Below are 24,813 nucleotides of genomic sequence, written 5' to 3'. Positions count from 1 at the left end.
TGAAAGGTCCCAATGTGTTCACTTTGATGGGCTGTCTTCTGAGTGGTTAAACATTGCTAATGGTGTTCCTCAAGGTTCTGTTTTAGGTCCACTTTTATTCTCCATATATATATCAACAGTTTAGGTGAAAATGTGGATGAAGCTACTTTACATTTTTATGCTGATGATACCGTGATGTATTGTGCAGGTCCCTCCATTAAGGAGGCTGGTGTTAAATTACAGGCTGTTTTTAACATTATTCAGACTCAGCTTGCTGAATTTAAGCTTATTTTAAATGTTGATAAAACCAAGGTAATGCTATTTTCAAAAGCTAAAAAGACACCAGAGCCTGTTTTGGATATTGTTACTATGCAAGGACAAGTACTTGAAGTGGTTACCAGTTATAAATACCTAGGTATCTGGCTTGATGATTGTCTTACTTTTAAACTTCATGTCAATAACCTGCTTAAAAAGCTGAGGGATAGACTAGGTTTATTTTTCAGAAACAAGTCCTGTTTCTCTTTTGAAGCCAGGAAAAGGCTAGTCACTGTGACCTTTTTACCTGTGCTGGACTATGGTGATTTGATCTATATGAATGCACCTGCCCATTGCCTGGAAAAGTTAGATGCCGCCTATCACAGTGCCCTGAGATTTGTTACTAACTGTAAAGCACTTACTCATCACTGTACCCTATATGCCAAGGCAGGTCTGCCTTCACTAACTGTACGGAGGCTCAGTCATTGGTACATGTTCATTTACAAAGCCATGTTGGGTAAACTACCTTTTTATATCTGCTCTCTGATCTCTCGACGAATTGAAAGTACATATTGCCTGAGATCTCATGATGTTGTTTTATTAAATGTGCCAAGTGCTAGGACTGTCTTAGGGAAGAAAGCTTTTAGTTGTGCAGCTCCACTAAATTGGAACAGTCTGCAAACATGTTTAAAACTGAGCACTTTGGTTCCCCTGCATCATTTTAAAACTCAGCTGGGTGACATGGTGTTTGATACTCATGGTACCTGTCTCTGTAAATAGAGTTTGTAAACTGTATCCTGTACATTATGTTGTATGTCATCCTTATTGTTGTTCTGTTGTTTTTATGTTACATGTGTAACTAATGTCCTGCAGGTCACCCTTTGTTTGTTTGTAGCCTTTATTTAACCAGGTGAAAGCCCCTTGAGATCAAAAGATCTCTTTTTCAAGGGTGACCTGCAGGACATTAGTTACACATGTAACACAAAGTGCTCAGTATTCCTCTTACTGTCGATTGATTTTACAGTGATATCTGCACTACTCATCGACTAAAAAACACCAGATTATCCTTGTTAATTACACAACATTGATTGGTTTAAATTGTGTGCAATGCTTTTGTATTTTTCCCCTTCGATTCGGAGAAACAAATATGTTTTCTGAGTAAAGGATGGCAGAAGACACTACACTACCCAGAATCCCCCAGTATTCTACAGGTGGGAGCAGGCCTCCGTAAGTCGCAGATCGCATGCAGCAACAGGTGGAGCCGCTCCGTCTCTTCCCGACGTCTCCGGAGGAAAAACACCTCAGTACAGCCGCACTCGACAGGTGGGAGTAGGCCTCCACAGTTCACAGACAACTAAAACTACTACTTGTATAAGCAGGGATGGCTAAAAGTTTGTAAGCAGGAGAGCTAGATGCTGCTAGATGCTAACGGATGCCAGATGCTAACAGGTAAGTGCGAGCCTGTAGAAATTGCGACTGCCTCCAATGACAGCGTAGGTGTGAGTGACAGCCCCTTGAAAAAGAGATCTTTTGATCTCAAGGGGCTTTCACCTGGTTAAATAAAGGCTACAAACAAACAATAGAAAATCTTTGGAGGGAGTTGAAAGTCTGTGTTGCCCAGCGACAGCCCCAAAACATCACTGCTCTAGAGGAGATCTGCATGGAGGAATGGGCCAAAATACCAGCAACAGTGTGTGAAAACCTTGTGAAGACTTACAGAAAACGTTTGACCTCTGTCATTGTCAACAAAGGGTATTATAACAAAGTATTGAGATGAACTTTTTTTATTGACCAAATACTTATTTTCCACCATAATTTGCAAATAAATTCTTTAAAAATCAGACAATGTGATTTTCTGGATTTTTTTTTTTTTTTTTTTTTTTTTTTTTTCTTCTTTTTTTTTCTCATTTTGGCTCTCATAGTTGAGGCATACCTAGGATGAACATGACAGGCCTCTCTCATCTTTTTAAGTGGGAGAACTTGCACAATTGGTGGCTGACTAAATACTTGTTTGCCCCACTGTAGGTATGGCCCTACAATATATTGTTCAAATATAGCATAGGTGTCATTTAAATCAGATCATTTATCAGGTTAGTTGAACTTTTTGATCTTTGACACCAAATGTGTGCCGTCAACCAATGGCAAGCCGTCAGGCAAATGGCGATGACCTTTGAGATAAACCACAATGGAGGAAGCTATCATTGTAAGCTGCATTTCACCATCCACTTCATTTGGCCTTCCACTCCACAAATACAAACTCAAACGGGGGAATGGTTTGGTTTGCAGACAGTTTTGAGAAACTATTAGACGGTAAGATTAACATACATCCTATTATTTGTTTTGTTTTAATTAGCTAGCTTTGATAGCTTTTTTCTTATAATTATATACGTTAGCTCTTTATTTAATGTATTTATGTACAGACCTATTTAATGTATTTATGTACAAGTAACGGTCCAGAAGAGAGTAAAACAAAAATATTATAACCGTTAACTGTTATAACCGTAAAGTGCTAGCATGTTCGGCTCGCTAGCATGTTAGCCATTAGCTTGCCAGCTAAAGTAAGGTTCATGCTAGCTAGCTCATTACACAAGGCAACGTGTGCTGGTAACCGGGCTTTAATAACCAATACAAAAATATGTGTTTTTGAAATGTGTGTTGCCTTTACTGTAAATTATGTATATTATGTACATGTATGCGGAACTGCTGGACGGAGCCCAGAACGAATTTCCTTACGGGGACAATAAAGTATATCGTATCGTATCGTAAATATGCTTGCGAGTTTAACTTGCTGTCTAGTTACCAGTCCGTTTAGTATCGAGTTATCCCAATTAAAATACACTTACCTTAGATTTCTGCTGTCTATTATTTTGTACTGGCAGAGTAAATAACAAGATGGAAGCATCGGTGGACTTTTATCAACAGAAGTGGAACGGACATGATTATTCCCAAGAGAACAACATCATGGTGGTAAGTTAAAACAGATTTACAAATAAATTAAATCTTACTTTTACAAGGGGGGGACATATGTGTTGACACCTTTACAATAAAGTACTTTTTGGTTGACTACACGTGTAATTTATCTAAATATAAGGATGCAATTGCATTATCTGCCTTGGTCCTTTTTGTTTTATACAATGGTCACTGACTGCTCCTAATAGTTTTTTTGTGTTGGTATGGGGTCCTAGTAACCTGTCAGTGCAACTACACGATCCAACATAGATCTGTTTGTCTGCCACTAAAACAGGGTTGCCATTGCCAACTTTGGGTACCTGGCTGGAGTGAGATTTTGATATCATGGGTTTAATTACATATGTACGGAGCCCCCCTGGTGACATTGGTGAGAAAAATATGAATACGTGGCCACGTATTAATAATGCGTGGCCACGAATTAGTTATTACGTTCCCATGCATTAGTAATTCGTGGGAACACAATAATTATTACGCAATAACTAAATCCAGATAGTCTATAGCAGGGGTAGGCAAGTAAGTTTGGCCGTGGGCCAATTTTTTGCTGAGCCGCAAGATGGCGGGTCAGAACATAATCAAAGCCTAATTCAAGGAATTGATTTTGGTAAGAGGGCGCAGCGCCCCTGTTCCCCGGTTCAGAAAAACCTCTGATATCGCTGATAAGCCTCCCCATCAACACTCTGATGCGCAGTCAGATCCGCTGATTGGTTCACTGATGATATAGGCGCCCAATCCAGAGCCTCTGGCTAGACCCGCCCAGGCTCGTCCTCTCTAGCCCCATTTCAGTCCCAACGCCAGGGCTATTATCTGTATTTTAACAGACTTATCTTTTAAATTGAGGTGTATTTATTGTTCTCTTCAAAGTTTATTTTTCTCTGAAATTGTAGGGAGGATGGTCCTCCCTTTCCTCAATGGACGAGCCTCCACTGAGTAAAGTAGAGTTATTAACTAGGTAGCAGTGTTATTTAACATACTTTTATTCTGATAAGTATTGTCAAGTTCTCTGGGTTTTTGGCATTTATTTGAGTGTTTGCCCACATTTGAGAGGCTTGAGGGACAACTGGAATCCTTTTTCCTTTTCTTTATTTCAACTTTTCAAGGACACATTAGGATTCTTTCAGGTTGAAAACCTTTAAAAAATACCAAAGGACAAAATAAATCAATTACAGCAGTTTTGCTTTGCAATTTAATATATTATAACCTAAATTAATCAGTAACCAAGTCTTTTACTCAAATTCAATGTATTTAATAGTTAAATAAGTACTTTAATTGACCTGGTTCCCCCCAACCACACATTTGCCATATGTGACCCGCTCTATCTAAATCAGTCGAAAGTCGCAACGGCTCATTTCAAAATAAACGTGGATTTTCGTAAAAAAATAGTTTTTCGGGGATCGGGTGTTTTGTTTGATTTTAAATAAACAAAGTCTTGGCTTTCAGAATATGACATTTTTATTTCCAAAATCACACGATAAATACATGTTTGAAGCTTGTAAAGGGAAGATGACAGCTCTCCCTCGCCACTCTGCTCTTCCACAGCGCCGCTTCCCCTCCCTCCACTGACATTATGAATGTAAGCGGATATGTCGGGACAGAATTTATTTTACAGGACAAATTTGAAACTTACCGGTCATGTTTCAATAATAATAATAATAATAAGAATTGTGTAGCAGAGTTTCCGTTAGCAGGTAATCACCGGACTAGGACCGGATATGCTGATGTTTAAAACTCAGTTAATGGGGCTCATTTTTATATTGCTTCAGTTTATAATCGTTACAGATCAACACATTCAGATTCATTTTTCAATAAATGATTCAACAAACAACATAATTATTACATTCAAACAAACTACTTGTAGTAGATGAAGTACATTATTCAAAAGTTTACATTAACTTTGAATAATAACACGGGAGAAACGGATGCTCTCTTTTCCCCTCTCCCTCCCTCTCTCTCCTGACAGCCCGTCAGTTTCTCATGCAGCTCGCTAAACAGTGGGCGGGGCTTCAGGTGATCATGCAGAGCTGCGTGTCTCCATCAGACTCAGCAGCTGATCTGATCTCTCTCTCGGGTCCGGTTACACTTCACTCGCGTTTATGTCCATATCGATCAGATCCAGCTCTCCTGATCGGCCTTTATAGAGAGCACCGATCAAACTATTAAGAGTGAATATCGGCCGATAATGACCGGCGGCCGATCGATCGGCGGCTAACGGAAACCCTGATGTGTCGGTCCTATGTTGTAAAATAATAAAAAAATCAAAATAATATTTTATTTTTGATTCTCAAAATGACGGGCCAAATATTATTGCTGGCGGGCCAACAATGGCCCGCGGGCCGCCTGTTGCCGACCCATGGTCTATAGACTCTATAGAAACTGATGACTGAGTGACAACAAGTCGAGTAAAGTTGGAACGATATTGGCAGATTCAGATTTCACGGATCAATAACTCATGAACAAAACGTTGTTCAGACACAAATGACGTCTCCTAAGTACCGTGGTAAGGTTGACACCGAACTACAATCACATTTTGATAAAAAAAAGCCAATACGTGCTGTCCTCCAAACTGGAGACATTACATTGGTCTCTATCTGCAGCCGGAGAAGAAACGTGCGCTCAGGGACCGTCTGCAAAGTGCAACTCCGAAAAAAGAGAATACAATAATATTCAATCACTTCACTATTATACAGTATATTTCTACCAAACTCACTACACACATCAATAGTCTCGTGTTGCTCATACTACAGCATAGAGTTTGGAAGAATTTGCTTTTGAATAATTTTGGTGAATATGTATAGTGTAAAATCTTCAATAAATATGGCATCATCTTCAATAACGTTACTATTATACTGTATACATATTCACCAAAATTATTCCAAACCATATTCTTCCAAACTCTCTGATGTAGTATGAGCAACAGAAGACTATTGATGTGTGTAATGAGTTTGGTAGTAATATACTGTAGAACAGAGGTGGGACCAAGTCATTGTTTTGCAAGTCCGAGTCAAGTCTCAAGTCTTTGCGCTCAAGTCCGAGTCAAGTCTCAAGTCTTTGCGCTCAAGTCCAAGTCAAGTCTCAAGTCAGGATGGGCAAGTTCAAGTCCAAGTCCTAAACTTTGACAAAACGAGTCTTAAACAAGTCATTATGTGCTTTTCATCAAATGTAATGACATCGATCAACAGAATAATACTTAATTATCAAACTGCTCTTTATTAGTCACATTAATAATTTAATAATCAATTTTCTCTCTGCTGGTAAAGTAACATGTGTTTTTCTAATTTAAGAGGGATCAGTAAGGTAAGGCTACCGTGACGGTTTGATTCAGAAGGAGTTTAATTGATAAGATCCCTGATGTTGAGGTAACCAGAATGTTTATTTCCACTGTGTACAACATGTTGTAAGGGACCCACAATCTATCTTTATGCAAGGGATAATGTGCAGCGAGGCGGTCTCTATGGGGAAAAGAACACCTGAATCTAGATCCCTCTGCAGGTGGTACTTTAACTATGTTTTGATGCTAATACTTTTCTACTTTTACTTGTAACATTTTGAATGCAGGACTTTTTATTGTACAGGTTTCCTGCAGGTTTCGCCAACTCAAATTTAAGACGTGTGTGGCTATATTCAGAGCTCTGCTGCCTTGGCTACACTATTTTATCGTTGCTGTTGTATGATTGGTGTTTAGCTACGGTATTTAGCGTCTACAGCACCTCCGCTTTTAGGGTTGACGTCGACCCAAACTTCGCCCGGAGGTCCCCCGGTGTTGTTGCGGGAGCTGCTGCACTAGCTAACGCTACATTAGCTGCTGCTGCACTAGCTAATGCTACATGCTAGCAAAACAAACGATAATTTATTTTGCAAAAGTTGCAGCGGGCTTCAAACACGTTCCCTCCACTGGTTTCAACCAAGCACTAAATTAGATGTTTTCCAACCAAATACGGTTGAACTTATACTTCCCCATATTTATTTGTAAGTAGATTCGAAGATAGGCTACATGAGCTGAAGCTTGGTTGCTAGGTTACTAGCTGGGTGTTCTCCAATAAGGGGCCGGGGGAAACAAAGTTAGTGATTACTGGTTCCATGTTGATTTAATTCAATACAAATTGTTGGGGGGAACTGAAAGGCTGTTACCGCACTGGTTACTTTGCAGCCCGGACATTTCCCCCAAAACACATTTAGATGCTATCGCAACACAGAAGTACCTTTCAAATCCGATAATTTTTAAGACCTTCTAAATCATATTTAAGACCTTTTTTAAGGCCTTAAATTCAGATTAACAAATGTAAGACTTTTTAAGACTTGTTAAAGGAATGCTCTACTCATTAGATAATTAATCAAAACTTCAGTATTTAGTGAAACATTATGTTTAAACCATACCCTGAAGAAATCAGCGATATTCCCCGGTAAATAATGATTTTATAGCTATTTTTTATCAAAACCTGTATATTCCGTCAGGCCGCTGCCATTTTGCCCATTTTCAGTAGTCACGTGATGGTCGTGACGTCATCCATGCGTTCACTTTGTAAACACACGAAAACATGGCATAGTATTTGAGTTCGGACTCGTCAGCCGAGGAAGAAGTTTTGAGCAATATGAAGAGATTGGATGGGGGAATTCAGCCATACAGGTTCGAGCCTACTTAGTACTACTTAGTAGATACAATGATTTTGATTACTAGATATGTATGCATGTAGTACCACCCTTGCTAGCGATTCCCTCTCTAGTTTAGCATACTCAGCCTCGTTGTCCCTGGCCCTAGAACCACGATTTTATGGGGCCGGAAAAACTGGGGGAAAATACCCACTAGCCGGTACTACGCTATATGGAAAGGCCACCAAAAACTGGCCTGGCCTGGACGATAAAGGACGTTTAAACGGGGCTACCCACTGCAATGGAAATGCGCTATAACATACCTTATTCTTACTCCGAGCACTACTTCTGGTCCTCCGTCGCTTCACACTTGCAGAGGGCGATTTATCAACTGGCCGAACTGGTGTCCTGGTCGGTGATGACACCAGAAATACCGATGGTACTGCATCTCCATTAAGTAATGGTTGTTCAATAAATCCCATGTTATGTTTTATCATACTCTCAGAGTAGTCGTCCGGAAACTTGAAATGTTCGCTGCATACATGCGCCTGTGGATCTTTCGGTTCGGGCCGGCCACATTTCGCTAGCCACTGCCTCCGAACGTACTTCCTACGCTTACCTTTTGGCAACAGATGGAACCGAGCATTCCGTGGATTGTTCCTATCAGAATTGTGGCAATGTTTCGCGATACAATGAGGCATATTTGAAGAGAGTAACTACAGTAAATAACATGAACATCAACGTGTCCTCGAAACCAAACGCATGGTTTACGTCACGTCCGGTAAAATGGCGCCGCCCACAGTGTTGATGTTATTTCGGTAATTAATCAGTTTAAAATCACTGATAATGTCATCGGATAAAAAAAAAAAGAAAGAAAGACTGGCAGAGACTGGTCTGTTTTATCGGATGATAATTATTTAAAAATGAGTGTCATGAGTATACCATTCCTTTAAGACCCCGCGGGAACCCTGATTGTAACTTTTTTTAATTGTCTGAACTTCTCCCACCTCTGACAATAAATCCTGAGTGGTTACCAAAAAAAAACCCCTGCTCTGAAGGTTATTTTCATTTTACAAATCCTGCACTCAGCTTTGCTTTCTCCAATATCATTGAAAAGCAGTCAGATGGTGCTTCTTTTTTCGGTTTTCGTTCATTTCTTGACTTTTTCCGACGCGCTTGCATTTAAATCCGGCTCTGTGCAGCTGGCCTGTACCCAGTACTCAAGTTGTAAAAATAAATCAGGGCGGATGGTGGATTTTATCATATGGGGTCATCATTTGTGCTGATAACCCGCCGAGGGTGGGAGACCAACCAGCATAAAGATAATTATTATACTCCTAAAACAACATGCATGTTATGGATGTTCAGATACTCCTTTCATTGCTCTTGACCAAGGCACCTCAGAATTAGAGTCGGTCCCCGGGCTGCCATGGCACCACTAACATTTAGGGTCAAATGCAGAGGACAATTAGTGCAACATCTTTTTTTCACTTTAATTTAAAGGGGGGGAGGGGATCCAAAAATGTGGTTATAATGGAAGTCTGGTACAAATCTTGTAGGTTAACAGTCCCTCATGTATTATTCAGATGGATCAACTGATTATACTAATAATAAAGTCAAAATAGTTTTTAGAATATTGGATTATAGTGTATTTTTTCAAAAAAGCAGTTACTGGTATACGATCAAAACTGGTATCTAAAGGGTTACATTTGTATCGTAATTAATTAAATCATTATGTAAATTAAACACTAAATATTGATCCGTCATCATTTTATTGCAGTTCAAATACAAATATTTTATGTTAACATTCCCAATGTTACTTTTTTTAACAGGGCATTTAGTGCAAATTGAAATTGTTTACAAAATATGAAAATATATTAAAAGATTATACAGATAATACAAAATAGGACCAATGTTGTCAATGGCTGCCTACTCCACTCTCCCCCATCTCATAGAAGTTTCCAAAGATTTTCATAATCATGGTTTTTGGTCTCAATTTTTCTGGCTCTTGCTTTCGGATTGTTAGCTAAGCAATGGCTTTGAAGCCAAGTCTTGACATATACCTCTGGTCTGAACTTGTTCAGTGGAGGGCCAACACTTGATGAAAAGCAAGGCTGACATGCTTTTTACCTCTAGGGAGCGTCTAGTTGTGGTTAAAATGTTCATCTGACTAAACCCACGTTCACACTCAGCTGTGGAGATGACCAGAGTGTTCACTGCTTGAAGGAGGGGTTTCAGCTCTTTTGGTGCTGGTGGTATCATTTCATCAACAGTTTTGAGTCTTACCAGCTAGCTAACATGAGAGAAAAACGTAGCTAAACTCCAAACTAAGTTATTATTGCTGCTTATGTCCATAGATTCCACCTTTGGTGACTAAAGTAGTGAGTAATGACTACGATTACTGACTCTTGACTTACCTGAAATGTTATTTTTAGTATTTTTAAATATGAAGTCCCTCAGATCGCGTTCTCCTCCTGGTCGCTTGGCCATTGTGATGACCGTTACCTGCGCTTCTGGCATCGATCAAACAGGCGCATCACGGCGCTCTGGCGCCCTCTAGGGCACTCTCATAGTATAGCGTCAGTGACTTGGTAAAAATGTCATTGCGTGTGTGCGTGCTCCCTCGCCCACAGTATTTTACTCAAAATGCGCAAAATTTATGTTGAAATAGCAGTAATACCAGTGCCACGTTCATTGATAAAATTACATAAGGGATGGAAAGGGGGAATGGCAGTTTTAGAAGGGGGATGATTTTGACCGTTTTTATTTCAGGGGGGATGCCATCCCCCCTCATCCCCCCTCAACTCGAGTACTGCCTGTACCACTACACATGCTGTGCCCCCCACCCTTCTTTCACATAATGGTATGATCCTTGTGTGTCCTCGCATATGATTGGCCGCATGGTGGCCCAGCTAAATAAAGACCCGCCCCTGCCTGCAAGGATTCTCAGCAAGAGTAGGAGCGGCTGCCGGCTAAAGATTCTGCTCTCCCCAACGGGAGTCTGCTCTTCTAACGGCAGCTCGCGATCGGCGTGTTGGAGACCTCTGAATTAAAGTATCAAGTCACCTCAAGTCAGAAGGCTCAAGTCCAAGTCAAGTCCCGAGTCATTGGTGTTCAAGTCCAAGTCGAGTCGCAAGTGTTTTGTGATGTTGTCAAGTCGAGTCTCAAGTCATCAAATTTGTGACTCGAGTCTGACTCGAGTCCAAGTCATGTGACTCGAGTCCACACCTCTGCTGTAGAATAGTGAAGTGATTGAATATTATTATATTTTTCTTTTTTCGGAGTTGCACTTTGCAGACGGTCCCTGAGCACTCGTTTCTTCTCCGGCTGCAGATAGAGACCAATGTAATGTGTCCAGCTCGGAGCGAGGACGGCGCATATTGGCTTTTTTTGATCAACATGTGATTGTAGTTCGTTGTCAACCTTACCACGGTACTTAGGAGACGTCATTTGTGTCTGAATAATGTTTTGTTCATGAGTTATTGATCTGTGAAATCCGAATCTGCCAATATCGTTCTAACTTTACTCAACTACGTTTCAAACCGTGCATTTTCAGCAGCCGAATCAAGTACCTTTTGCTAAGGATGACACTGTGCTTAACTGCAAGGGATTGCAGAATATCATTATAATTCATACCCAAATGAAAATCAAATCAAATCAAATCAAAATGATCCATGCTTCGCGATAATAGCCGTAGCCTACGGTACAGAGTTTAGCTAGTGTTGTCTATGGTTGTCACTCAGTCATCAGTTTCTATAGACTATCTGGATTTAGTTATTGCGTAATAATTATTGTGTTCCCACAAATTACTAATGCGTGGGAACGTAATAACTAATTCGTGGCCACGCATTATTAATTCGTGGCCACGCATTATTAATACGTGGCCACGTATTAATATTTTTCTCACCAATGTCACCAGGGGGGCTCCGTACATATGCGCACGAAATGACTGCTATCGTGTCAGCAGCGGGACCTTAGCATAATATATAGGATATATATACAATATATACAAATACACAATATTGGACACAGACTATAAAGGGCACAAAGTTTCATTCACTATTGAAAGTCAAACACATGTTTGTTTCCACTGTTTTATTGTATACCTGTCGCGATAAGCAATTAATTGACGTATCGTAGATAAATAAAAATGAACTCGATAAATTGCCATTTACATGAGGATGTGACTAGCAGTTTGAAAGGATGTACTTGAATTATTATTATATATTATCATTATTTCAGTGGTCTAAAATGGTCATATAATGGTGCCGACAATATTATCGTTTATCGCAATAATTTCCGGGAAAATGTATCCAACAAAATTAATTATTGTGACAGGCCTATACGAAACACACACACAAACAAATCTACAGACTTACTCCAAACTGCCAAATATATTAATTAACACACTCTCACTCTCATATACTCTTTGACTCTATTTTGGCCTAGTAGAACAATAAGCAGCAGACTTTTACTTTTTTATCATTTCTACTGGTTCTTAGATCTGCGCATGCGCAATACGGGTCGGCAGTTGCGAGAGAGTATTTGTGTTGGGTAATCTATGGTAGGGATAACCCATACAGTGGTGGGGCTCATGTCAGTATTTGCAATGTAATTACATACACGCTCCCCTTGACAGTGAAACGCCATGCGGGAGGTTTAGATTATTTCCCCGTCTCAATCCAAATTGAACTGTATGAAATAAAAAGGCACATTTGTCTTGTAGTAAATAAAAAGGGCGACCTGGAGCCAATCCTGCAATTTCACCACATAACAGGTGAAAGAGTTGACATGCTGAAAACCCAACCCCTGCAAGTCTGGGGGGATTCTCCTCCAGGAGATTTTTTGAAATACTAACATAAAATACACATTCTGGTACTCTCTTGAGAAGAAAAATAAATAAATCTATTACTACACGACATATTTAAAAAAATGAATGCCATTTTAGTTTTTTGTTACTTTGTTCTGAAAGCTGAACCTACTGCTCCTCACAGAGAGAAGAGGGAAGAGGCTGTGTGAATTACTTTACATTGTGGCTAAGGGTGGATGTGGATAGCCCCCATTGTTCTGTGTGTCAAAATGAAAGACAGCCCACACACCTATCAATCATCAAACCGTGGGGTCTTATTTCATTACGTATTAATTTCTATCAACACGTAATGTTGTAATATCGATGTATATAGAGATGTACACAAAAGTAAAAAGTATTCTCCGTCGGGACTTCCTGCAACAACACCACGCCGTTATCTTGATTCTGATTAGCCAGAAGACATTATCAAAGATGTTCTATTGAGAAGACGATCACTACCTGACAAAAGTTTTCAAAACCGTTTCTAGTCTTCGGTATTCTTGTTTTTGGCGTGAGAATAGTTTAGACAGCGTGAGAGCGTGAGATTGAGTTAAAGCGTGCGTCACACGCCAGATGCGTGAGAGTTGGCAAACCTGCACTAAAATAATTGTGCCACATTATAAAACTTTTCACAAGGACAGAAATACTGAGGCTTAGTTAAAGAGCTTGAATATGTCTAACCAAGAGCAGCCAGCAACTAATAGCTTTAGCAAGGAAAATATTAAATGCGTTTGGCATTTGTGTGAATCTGTCCATTTTAACTAAGGATACGAAGAGGAAGGGGACTGTAGGCATACGTTAGCTACTGCGAAGCTCATAGCCTGGGGGGTGCGCAGGATAGCTGCAGGGCAAAAGTACATTGAAATGCAACATAAAAAAACATAAAACAGAGCTGTAGCCAAGCCTTGCGAACTATGAAATGTATGCCTTATATAGCCCTTCCTACATTTGACCTCTCGCAAAAGACGCTTTGTATGTATAGGAAAAGGCTTATGGAATGAAAAAAACGTGGTATCCATCCATCCTTGGTCCCAAAATGCAATGTGTCACTAATAAAGATGCACACATATTTAACACATTTACAGAAATGCAAAAGCACACCTTTTCTTGATTATTAAATGTGTGCATAAGTGTCTGAAATTGCAAATGATGGTTCACTTTAGCTATTAAATGCCGATTATATAGGGAGTAGTGAATGATTTCAGACATCTTAATATTGTCATCTACTAACATGAAGTATTCATTCTAACAAGACTGATATTACACCTTTTAGTTGGACCTAAAGTAATTTGCTGCTTGACTGTCACTACTGTACATGTGAAGGCAAACCGGAACTCATTTTGATAATTTGTTTGCAATAAGTGTGTGTTAGCCACACAATGTATTGCTCACGTAGATTTAGAGATGGAGTGAAAATCAGGGGGGTGCTCTTGGTTCAAGCAGCTGCCTGCTGGACAGGAGACAGGTTATGGACTGCTTCCTCTCACATCCGGACAATATGAGCAGAGCGGCACACAGCATTTCCCCCTTCAGCCTGTGATTTTGCCACATGGTCATCATGTGTAGTGTGAAGGGCCTCATTGTTATATAACCTTTTTCTAAATAGTAAGGGACTTTGACTCTGACAAATGTAACCTCGATAAACACTTGATTTTAATGTCAGATAGTACAGGTAAATTCAAATATACTTTAAGTAAGCAAAATACATTCTTAATTTGTTTTAATTGTCTACAGTCCTGAAATGTAATCCAGTAGTATTTGGGGAATGTTGTATAGTAATAGTGTTGGCCTTTAAAGGGATAGTGGAAATGGAACCTCAAATAGTTTCGTTTTAACTTATATACAAGCATAATTACGTACCAAAACAATCACACCTGATTCAAAAAATATAATAATTGCCTTACGCATGTTAGAAGCACTTTATTGCAGCTTCCCCGAAGTTTTTTAGAAACGAAATGTTCGACTCAGCCAAACCGGAAGTGACGAAAACTTAGGAAGACGATACGATAACAAACCATGGCGTCTATGCAGAATGAACGTGGAAGGGCAAATATACCAGACAAAGAAGAAGGATTGTACGAGGTATCCAGTGATGATAGCGAGTCAGAAACATCCTCTCGGCTTTCCTACGAAAATGTCGTTTTAGGAACTGAATCTGAATCCGGTTCAATAAGCGACGATGGTGACAATATTGAGCCAGACGATGGACCATTACGTCCTTATTTGTTCGAGCCCGAGCCCGAGGTGATGGTTCACGGCATGGGCAATGGCGAGGATGACTAGGACCAGGCGCCAGATGATGCATCCCTACGCACAAATAATCTTGACTGGTAGGTCCCTAAGCATAGCTCACGCATCTTAAGATCACCTGTAGCCTTTACAAATATTAATCATTGTTAACCAGTTAAGCCCGAAGGTCCCCCCAGTGGACCCCTCCCACAGTTTTTTTTCTCTCACATGTCTCAGGGCTTCTTAACATTTATGAAACTATTAATGTTTCATACCCTTTTAAAGGTAAGAAACTCCGCTAACTGACAATAAGAACAATTGTTAGCTAGAAAAAACACAAGAGTAATACCAAGCCTTTGAATTAGCATTGAGCGAAACAATGCTAACTAATGCTAACGCTTTTTTACACACAACACACGGTAGAAATGCCCTTATTACTATCTTAACTGCACAAACAAGATATACGATTTAAAGCTGAGACTCCACAGATTCCACACATGTAATGTCATCACTGTAAGACCTCGAATTCCTGGAGCTATCAGCTAGAAAAGAGAAAGTAAACAACATCCGGTTCCAAGGCCAGGCTGCCTGTCAAGTGTAGGCTGTACTCACAGTACTGTTAGTCTATCATGTCTATATGATGACTGTAGTGTACACATTCGACATTGTGTACCGGATAAATGGCGTTGTACAAAATGGTACAGGCTAACGATGCATTAAATCAACAAGAAAACATAATAAAATACTCACTTCTTATGTATTCCACTTTCAATTTGAGCTAGAGACCGAGGAATCTCGAAACAATCGTCAGTAAAATGACGGGAGCACACGACTGCCGAATTACTCGTCAGCTTCGGCTCCGTGAAGTTTGCCCGTGTTATCTGAACAAATTTCACCCACTGACGACGAATGGCTGGGTTTCTTGGAAACGCATGCGTTGATACGCCATTCTCTGCATTTGCTGTCGCACTACAGCCATACAAAACACATCTATTCACCATAATAAAGGTCGGCTATTCACATGCAAATGCTATTGAATGTCCGCCATTGTTTGTGCCCGTCTTCCTATGCTCTCGTCATCACCCGAAGATTCCAGACGATTCCCGAAGTATTTCGTTTCATTGAGAGGGCGCAGTAAAATTGAAAATAAAATGAAACTAGGCGCATGAAATTAAAAAAAATTGTTTATTATGCTTATTTTTAATAAAAATACATAAGTTAAACCCAAAATTCGCGGATTTCCACTATCCCTTTAACATTTAATTACACAGATTTTTCATGCAGATTTTTATAGACAAGTGGCCAAAAGCCTGCATGCTTTACAGACTCATATGACTGCCAACCTGCCGGTTTAAAAGCAGTGATTCCTCAACTGAGTTACGCTTAAGAGGTTTTTTGGGGCCCCACTTGTCCATGTGTTACACTGGTGTGTTAAAGGCCAGTACAGCTTTAATTTGCTAAATTGTTTCGAGGGTCAAAGGGTTTGTCCCTATACAAAGGGTTTGTCCCTATACAATCTCAAATGTTTTATTAAAACATGTGCGAACATGTTTTAATAAAACATTTGAGACCATTTTATTTCCATTATAAGGGGAGGATTCCAGTTGATTTACAAAAAAACGATACATTTTCTTTTGTATATCTTTCTTGACATAGCTTGTTTGTTTGACAGGCTCATAATCAAGTCGGTTTGAAGTGAAAGCACTATTTGGCTTTGCAAGTACAAAGATGAGCAGAGAGCATATTATCCAAAGTTAATTTAAACTTGAATAATGTACTTCATTTGAATGTAATAATTGTGTTGGTTGTTGTTTGTGAAAGCGCATCATGTATTGAACAATTAATCTGAACTTTTCGATCCGTTACGATTATAAACTGAAGCAATATAAAAATGAGCCCCATTAACTGAGTTTTAAACATCACTTTAAATGGAAGATCCCCATAGCCCCTCCCACTCGATCGGATCGGCGATCGGCCCCAAAATACCCGATCGGAGCATCCCTACTCCTAAAGGTGTAGAAGGTCAAACAAGTCAACAAGGCGAGTGGGTGAAGGGAATATATGAAATGTTAATCACTGCAAGTCTAAAAACAGGCAAAGGATACTGTTGTGAAAAGTAACTGTGTAACAGTTTAGTTTTGTGCTTGTTGCACTATTGGCAAATACGGAATTAAACAACTCAGATGAAATCCCTTGTTTATGGGAAATAGACTTTGTTCTATGTCAATCCTGCATCTAGACAGAAATTTGAAAAGGGAGCAGTTTCTCCAAAGATCGGGTGCAATTTACAAATGAATTTCTTTCACGGGCGACTGCTTCATAAAGGAACTTGTCCTGACTCAGATTGAACACAGTTGAATGATCCTATCCATATTCCCGACTTCTTTACGAGACAATGTTTTCCATCTTCTCAAACACAGAAGTCTAACATTTCCATGTTCTCAGGTGCAACAAGTGTTACTGATTGGGCATTTTTTTTCTGCCACCAACCCCTTGTTAGGTCAGCGACTGGAACAAAATGACACTGGAACAAAATGACACTGGAAAGAGCTTGTGCTCTTTCAAGTATAAAGGGGACCCTATTGAGGTGACAAAGCTTTACACTTTCCCTTGTAACAACTACACCAATAAGATTATCAATATTGTTTTTACATTCAGTTTTTCCAACTGCATTGATAAGGAAATATCGCATAAAAGTCCTGTATATAAATATATATATTCAAGCCATTTGTGACGAAAGCATTTACACTTTAAAAATAATTGCAATCCAACCAGTAGAACTAAATCGTTTACCTTTTATGTATACTTAAATGTAATTTAGTTATTATATAAAGTAAATAACACACTTATTTTTAGAGATGTCCCGATCCGATCACGTGATCGAGGATCAGAGCCGATCACGTGATTTTCAAAAGATCGGAATCGGGAGAACAAAATCGAGGATCGGGAATTATTATTCTTTTTTTTAATAAAATATTTGTATTTTATGTAATTTACAAAACAAAAATGACCATGTTCACGTCTTAAAGTCATCCTGAGGACTTAGTTTTGGTTTAAAATTACACAACATCATGTATGTGTTGCTTCTTTTGGGCTTGTTTTCATAGACCTGTTGCTTATTTCTCTCAAATCTGGCAACAGAGTGGGCGCAGTGTCTAATAGTAGCAGTAAGCTAACGAGAGGCTACATTCAGCTGGTGACTCGGGAGTCGGGACAGAGAAAATGTCAGGAGTTTGGAAGTATTATAAAATTGAAAGCGAAGGCAGTGTAACAGCCAGATGCAATGTTTGCAAGGCGGAGGTTCCGCGTGGTGGAAAGAACAGAGCTACGTTCAACACGACCAATCGAATACGCCACCTGAGAAACAAACAACAACACGACGAGTACACAGCGGCCACTCAGGTAACGGCACTGAAACAACCAACACTTTCAGAGACTTTTAAAAGGAAAGAGAAACTGCCCCAGAACAGTGAAAAGGCCAACAAAATAACAGCCAAGATAGCTGAATTCATCGCGTTAGATGGCCAGCCGTTATCTGTTACCTTTTTTTCTCTTAATGCATTGCATAATGATCGGATCGGGAAAAATTGGTATCGGCAGATTGTCAAAATCAAATGATCGGAATCGGATCGGGAGCAAAAAAAGGTGATCGGGACATCCCTACTTATTTCCACTGTTCATTATTCTGTTGATTATTTGTTTTACTTTTAATGAAAACGTTGTACTACTTAAAAATCAACATTTTTAAAAAGCCCACAGTATGTTCTTCAAATGGCTTGTTTGCTTCATTAACTCCAAGAGAAAGTCAATTTACAATGGCATAGCACTAAAACAGCAGTTACATTCACATTTCAGATGCTTAAGGCAAAGGATGTTAACCAATTATATGGTTTTATGACTTTAAAGAATAAATGATGCACATTCTTTGCCTATTTTTTTTATTCACTCATATTTTAACATACCTATAGGTTTATTGTATTATATAAATAATGTAACGTGTACACGCATCAACCCTCAAAGCCAATATCCCTTGTAATGCTTTGAATGAAATATATTTACTTTGACATGACATTTTTATTGTTCGATTGACTTAACAATGTGTGTTCGTTTTTAACACAAATTCAGTGATCATAGGTGTGTGCCTACATGCAAGGGACACAAACTTTGTAACGTATGACCGCATACACCTGCCATTGACACTTCCAAATGTACTACATGTTATGATGTTGGAAACTGCATTGATACATCCTGGCATGATGTGTTTGACCTTTGGTGCAATTGATTTATGTAAAGCTGAAGGTGAAGCCATTAGTTTCTGGTATGAGATCCCTCTGTGAGGCCGATTCTGAATTTATAAAATTTCAAGGAGCTCTGATAATTTAATTTGAAGTGCCCTTTTATAGGTTAGGTCACCTGCAGCGCGCCCTGCAAATTGAATAAAGAACAGTAATAGAAAACAGGATGTCAGGTGGGCTCCCTGCTTATAAAATCATTAACAACAGTGTCTTTTCTCATAAAGGAGCCCATTTATTTTGAGGAGGAAATGTTATGAAAGTGTAGGGAGCAACTCAATTTATTTTTCATTAGAAATGAACTCTGGAGAATCACTGAGGGTTAATAGCTGTATGTGTACATCAGCAGTGAGAGCTAATAGGTTGGGGAATATCCTGTTCAGAACACTGCTGTACATTTTTTAAATAATGCTCTCACTTAATATGCCTTTTTAAATAAGGTGCAGTCGCCATGTATAGAAATAATGAAACCGTTTTGTCGTAGCATATACATACTTTACAATCTGTTTATTGTTTCTAAGTGTAGTATCATTTCATTCTGATTCTGAATGTACAGCTCGTAACATTACTGAAATTGTCTTGCAAATTCTGTCTATATATGAATCTCCATTGTAAGAGGGAGAATAAGAGACCGACAGAGATGTCACCCCCTACGCTGGTCCCATGCTGATGGCTTTGTTTGGGTCATATCAGAATAATGCAGCCGCAAGGTCAGATCCTCTCGTTCCTCCGCAGACTTCCACAGAGCTCCTGGTGCTCGCAGCATGACTCGGGCCCTGTGCCGCAGGAGGTAGAAAACCCTGCCTAATCCCCTCAGTGCTTTTACAAATATCTGTATTTCCTCACTGAGGAGATCTGAAGATTACTGCCATAGCCCATGTATCTGTGGACAATGAGTTATTATTGTACCAACATGGTGGTTTTTAGTTGGCCCAGCAATCTGTTTTAAGGTTCAAGCTGCTGTTGTTTGGGAATACAGTAGTTTCGGAACGGCTGAACGGCTTAAAGTGGTTCTTGTTTTTGCTAAATATTGCCTATTTCCCGTTGTTTGCCCAAACACTACATGATTAATTTATAACTTTTTACCTTGGGGCACATAGTTAAATAAATCAAATACAATTTTATAATATAAATATTTTGTAACTTACAATAGAGCAAGTTTGGTCACGTCATTTGACCTACATTTTGGGCCCTAAATGAATATTTGGTTTTGGAGGAAAGTGAACTGCTTATTGCCAGGCACTGTTGCATTATTTGTGCCACACACTTTGGTTTGTTTACATTTAAATGTAAAATGTGTTCATGCTTTCTGGAAAAGTCTTCATAATGGAAGATCATTTCTAAATTATCTCAAATATAACTTTAGCATTTCTGTTGTATACTTGTTGTTTTAACTTACTAGTGGGATACATCTGCACTTCATTTCGTGTTGCCTAATTATTGGTTGAGCTTTTATTCAAGTGATGATCTGCTTTTATTTTTCTATCAACAAGATGCCGATTACAAACTGATGCAAAATTACACAAAACCTCAGTTTAACAGTTTAATCATCATTCAGTAATTTTTCAAGCAAAAAGCTCATATTGTTTATCAAATATGAGCAATGTGCGCTTTTCTGTGATTTATATGATAGTAAACTAAATGTTTTTGGGTTTTGTGGTAATGGTAAAATAACACAACATTTAAAAAATATATAACAGTAAAACATTTGAGACTATAATAAATCAAATTTTAATTGTCAATTAAAGCTGTAAAAATATTGTTTTAAACATGAATTGCATTTCTAAAGGAACCAAGTTACAAGGTTAACACTGTGATGTAGCCTGGCTGTCTTCATCACTTATTTTATTTACTGTGTTAGTGCATCTACACGGGCTCATGCATAATGCCTGGCTTTATTTCCCATGCCTCTACAGATGAACCCTTCTGTTGAGAGAAACAAAAGCTCCATAAACATACCCAGATGTTTTACACACCGGCATCTCCATACATCATGGTATCGAGTACAGTGGAATCCACTATTCCCCTGAGTTCATGTATGTGTAGGTAGAATATTGTGCAATGCAAGTTATGATTATAATGTAAGATTGAACACTAGTACTGTATACACATATGGGTTATTCATACAGGTTGTGTATTAATTAGGATAGTGCCTCTCTGGTGCGTTTCATTAGGGACTGGCCTTTTTGAAGTTTATTTTTTTTAACCAATAGAGGATGCTTACGGCATTACTGCCAACTCTGAAGAAGAAGAGCCTTTCCTACTTTTCCCTGGAAGTTCAGCCACAAGGGAAGCTCTGCTAATAAGTTCCCTTGGCTAAACTCAACCTGTTTTCACCCTCAATCACTGCAATGTAGAGAGAACTAAAGATGTATTTGCTCTTGTAGACATTTCACTAGATGTCTTAACGGTTGAACAAAATATTCTGCTGCATAGTTTTGGGCTTTAATAATGAAGTATTTGTATCATGAAATATAAAAAAGAGAGTCTGTAGCAAAATGCCTCGTGCAGCCTCTGTTCACTTTCCTCACCACCTCACAGCGGTGAATAAGGATTAAATAAATTGCCTCAGTGAGGGCTGGGCCATTTCTGTTCATATTTTCACAGCTTAAATCTGAAATGGAAATGAGAGGCAATTATAACAGCTTTTAATATCGCCATTATTACACAGTGACCCTTCATTTCACACTGATTGGGCACTTTGGTTAAAGCAGTCGTGTTGAAAGTCACCCAGACTTCTGTTTTTCTTTCTGTCTGAAAGGAGCACTTCTTTTTGCTCCGACCTCTCAGAGGATGGCTTTGTGTGCTCACTTAACTATGTTTTTTCCCCTTTTTTAGCCGTTTCACGGTGTCTGACTGTCCAGGAACAGTCACCCAATCTGACCTTCTGACACAGATGAGGGCTTTTACAGCGGGCTTTCTCTGAATTTATTTTTTGTTCTGGGGGGGCTGTCTCAATCTGACTTGTCCACTATGGATACGGATGAAGCCTTGGCAGCTGTCGTTGTAATTTAACTTTTATTCTGCTGAAAGAATACTTTTTGGTCTTAACCACAGATTTTATTCAAACATATTAGTATGGGCCTTACTTTCCAATTATTAAACTCCTCTCAACCTGTCACCTTGATACTATTTTCAGGAAAAGTACATTTTGTAAAAAAGGTTGTATGAAAATGATACATTTTCATTGAATATTTCATGAAGTATTAATATATACTCGTGTGATATTGAGGGTTCGGCTTTGGGAAAATGCTAAATGTTTCAATATTTTGTGACAGATTAGAGACAGTATTTGTACAATAAATTAACAAGATGATCTGAATATTAATAGATAATGAAAATAATCATTGGTTCCAACCATACACTAGTAAAAATAGAAATACATTCTCATGTGTTATTTCCACTGGCAATATAAAAGCCCTTGTCCATCCCAAGCTCTCCCTTTGTACATTTCTGTGAGGGTGATGCTTGTTGACACATCTTTGCGCAGAGCACAGCCTCTTCTTTCAGAGGTAGGTGTCCACATGCCTGTGAAGGTATCGCCTCCAACAGATCAAAGACAGTTGGCACATTATTTATGCATTGGTGAAAGGTGAGGTATTCAGTTGAAGCCGAGCAGCAAAGCATAGCTACCCCTTATTCTGAAGTAATGACTTTCTCTTGATTGAGTGCTCCAAGTCAAATCCAGAGCCACTGCTTTCTGTCCTTTTGCTTTGTTCTCTGTAAAAGGCCATCATATAGGACTTGAAATCATGAAATAAAGTACATTATTTTTCAAAACCACCACAACTAACATCTGTTTTAGTCGGTCATTAAATATAAATGATCTCTCCTGTGTCTTTTCTCAAAAAACGTAAAAAACTTAGCTAACACAATTGTTAATGAGAAGTTGATTTTTGTGATACATATTTTATCCCAAAAGTCAAACCTACTTGGAGAAGTACTTGTTACCTACTATGATGATTTCAGCCAAAAAAAACACAGTTCTAACTTTGAGGTTACATCCTCAAGACTGATGATTCGCATAAAAATATAGAGACAACAGTGGAGAGCCCGAGGCTACTCTTTTGCTCCTCTTTACACCAAGGCCTAAGGCAACAACCTTGGTCCGTACATTTCAACAGCTTTCAGTATCAGACTAGAGATACATGTATCCCATGCCTTCATTTATTGATTATTTTTACTGCTACATCACAAGATATTCAAGTTATTACTAACTCTCAAGTCAGGTTAAAATCCTGTAGTGCGGGAAATAATAGTACAAGTGGTTTTGCTTACTATTTTGTTTATCTCAGCAGATCCAACTCATAATAAACCATCATTAAAGGATCTTCGCTTTAAACAAATGTTATTCTGACGGCCAGTGAAAGCACATTTAAGCAACTTGCTCACTAAGGACTCTTTCCACTCAAAGGTCATACTAGATAAGTGGGGAGGAGAAGGTACACCTCGTCACTTTTTGAAGGACTAAGTGTGCTGCACTGAAAGAGACCATGGGGAGACTCAAATGACTGAAAAGGCTATATCAGCGAGCACTTGTGGTCGAAGTTATTTATTTATTAATTTGAGGCCTGTCTACTGACACATCTGAGTGGTCTAATTGCTGCAAATTGACACCGGTTACTGTCCATAATGGGAGCTTGGGAGTCTTTCCTAACCGCGGTTCATTCAGCCGCCCCTTGCTGCAGCTTAACTGCCCTTAAAATGTCTGATTGCAACACGGGAGCTGTGGGGCGAGACAGGATTATCAGTCTTTGTTGTGTGACTGTGTCTATTATCCTGACCTCTATTCACAGTGGGCCCTTAGGAGTGTCGCTTCCAGCCACACAGCAAACTACCCTGGTCCCCGACAAACAACAAGTGAACCAGAGATCTCCCCCTGTCCCAATGCACTAGACACTTACAGCTCCAACACTGGCCAAAGAACCCCACTGCAGGTAAGGCTATCAAATCCATATTGATTTAATAAAGATAAATTGGAGGCACTTCCTTTCAATGTTATTGCAGCAGAGGCGATTGATTGTGTGTGATATAAGTGTTGACTGGTGATATTTTCACCAAGCTGAGTGATTGCTGTTAGTTTGGGAAGTTCATTACTAGTGAAGAGCTGCTGGCAGAGCTTTGATGGGGAGCTAAAGCTAGTTGTTAAACTGTGAGCTGTGGAGCTGTGTGCGAGATTTTGGCAGATTTTGACATCACAATGTGTTTTGCTTAATAGCTAGCATATGTGGCATTTATGTTTCATTTGTTGGACACTTTCTATTTATTGTATTTCATTTCCATTAGCTATTTTCTTGTAAATATAAAAAGAATAACCAAATATTTGATGCAAATGCATGTATAGTCTCTAGATATTCTTAACGAAACATTTATTTTTGTTAAAAAGAAATACATATCTTTTTAATTTGAGATATTACATCTATCAATGGTCCAAATGTAATTAAAATATATTATTAATACGTTCTGGTGAAAAACATTTGATTTGACATCTGAAAATGTGGTTCAATACTGATAGCAGAAAATAATAATGCTGATAGCATACCTCAGCTCGAGGTGAAATGTGGGAGAAACCTTCATCAGGAAATTAAACGTATCTCTTAAATGTTGATAAAATAAGTATTACGTGTGAAACCCTTTGAAATTACATTTATAGTA

At 39.0% G+C, this 24,813-nt stretch overlaps 1 protein-coding gene across 1 annotated transcript in view; it reads left to right on the top strand.

The window, feature by feature from the left end:
- Positions 1-2,409: 2,409 nt before the first annotated feature.
- Positions 2,410-24,813, top strand: part of adgrl2a (adhesion G protein-coupled receptor L2a) — a 245,846-nt gene continuing 223,442 nt past the window's right edge. The window contains exons 1-2 of the mRNA XM_034229873.1: positions 2,410-2,544; positions 3,114-3,201. The gene's annotated coding sequence lies outside the window, so the exon portion shown is untranslated. The remainder of the gene's footprint in view (positions 2,545-3,113; positions 3,202-24,813) is intronic.

This window comes from Gymnodraco acuticeps, unplaced genomic scaffold, assembly GCF_902827175.1.
Source record: "Gymnodraco acuticeps unplaced genomic scaffold, fGymAcu1.1, whole genome shotgun sequence".
NCBI lineage: Eukaryota > Metazoa > Chordata > Actinopteri > Perciformes > Bathydraconidae > Gymnodraco > Gymnodraco acuticeps.
This window is presented reverse-complemented; position numbering and strand designations above follow the sequence as displayed.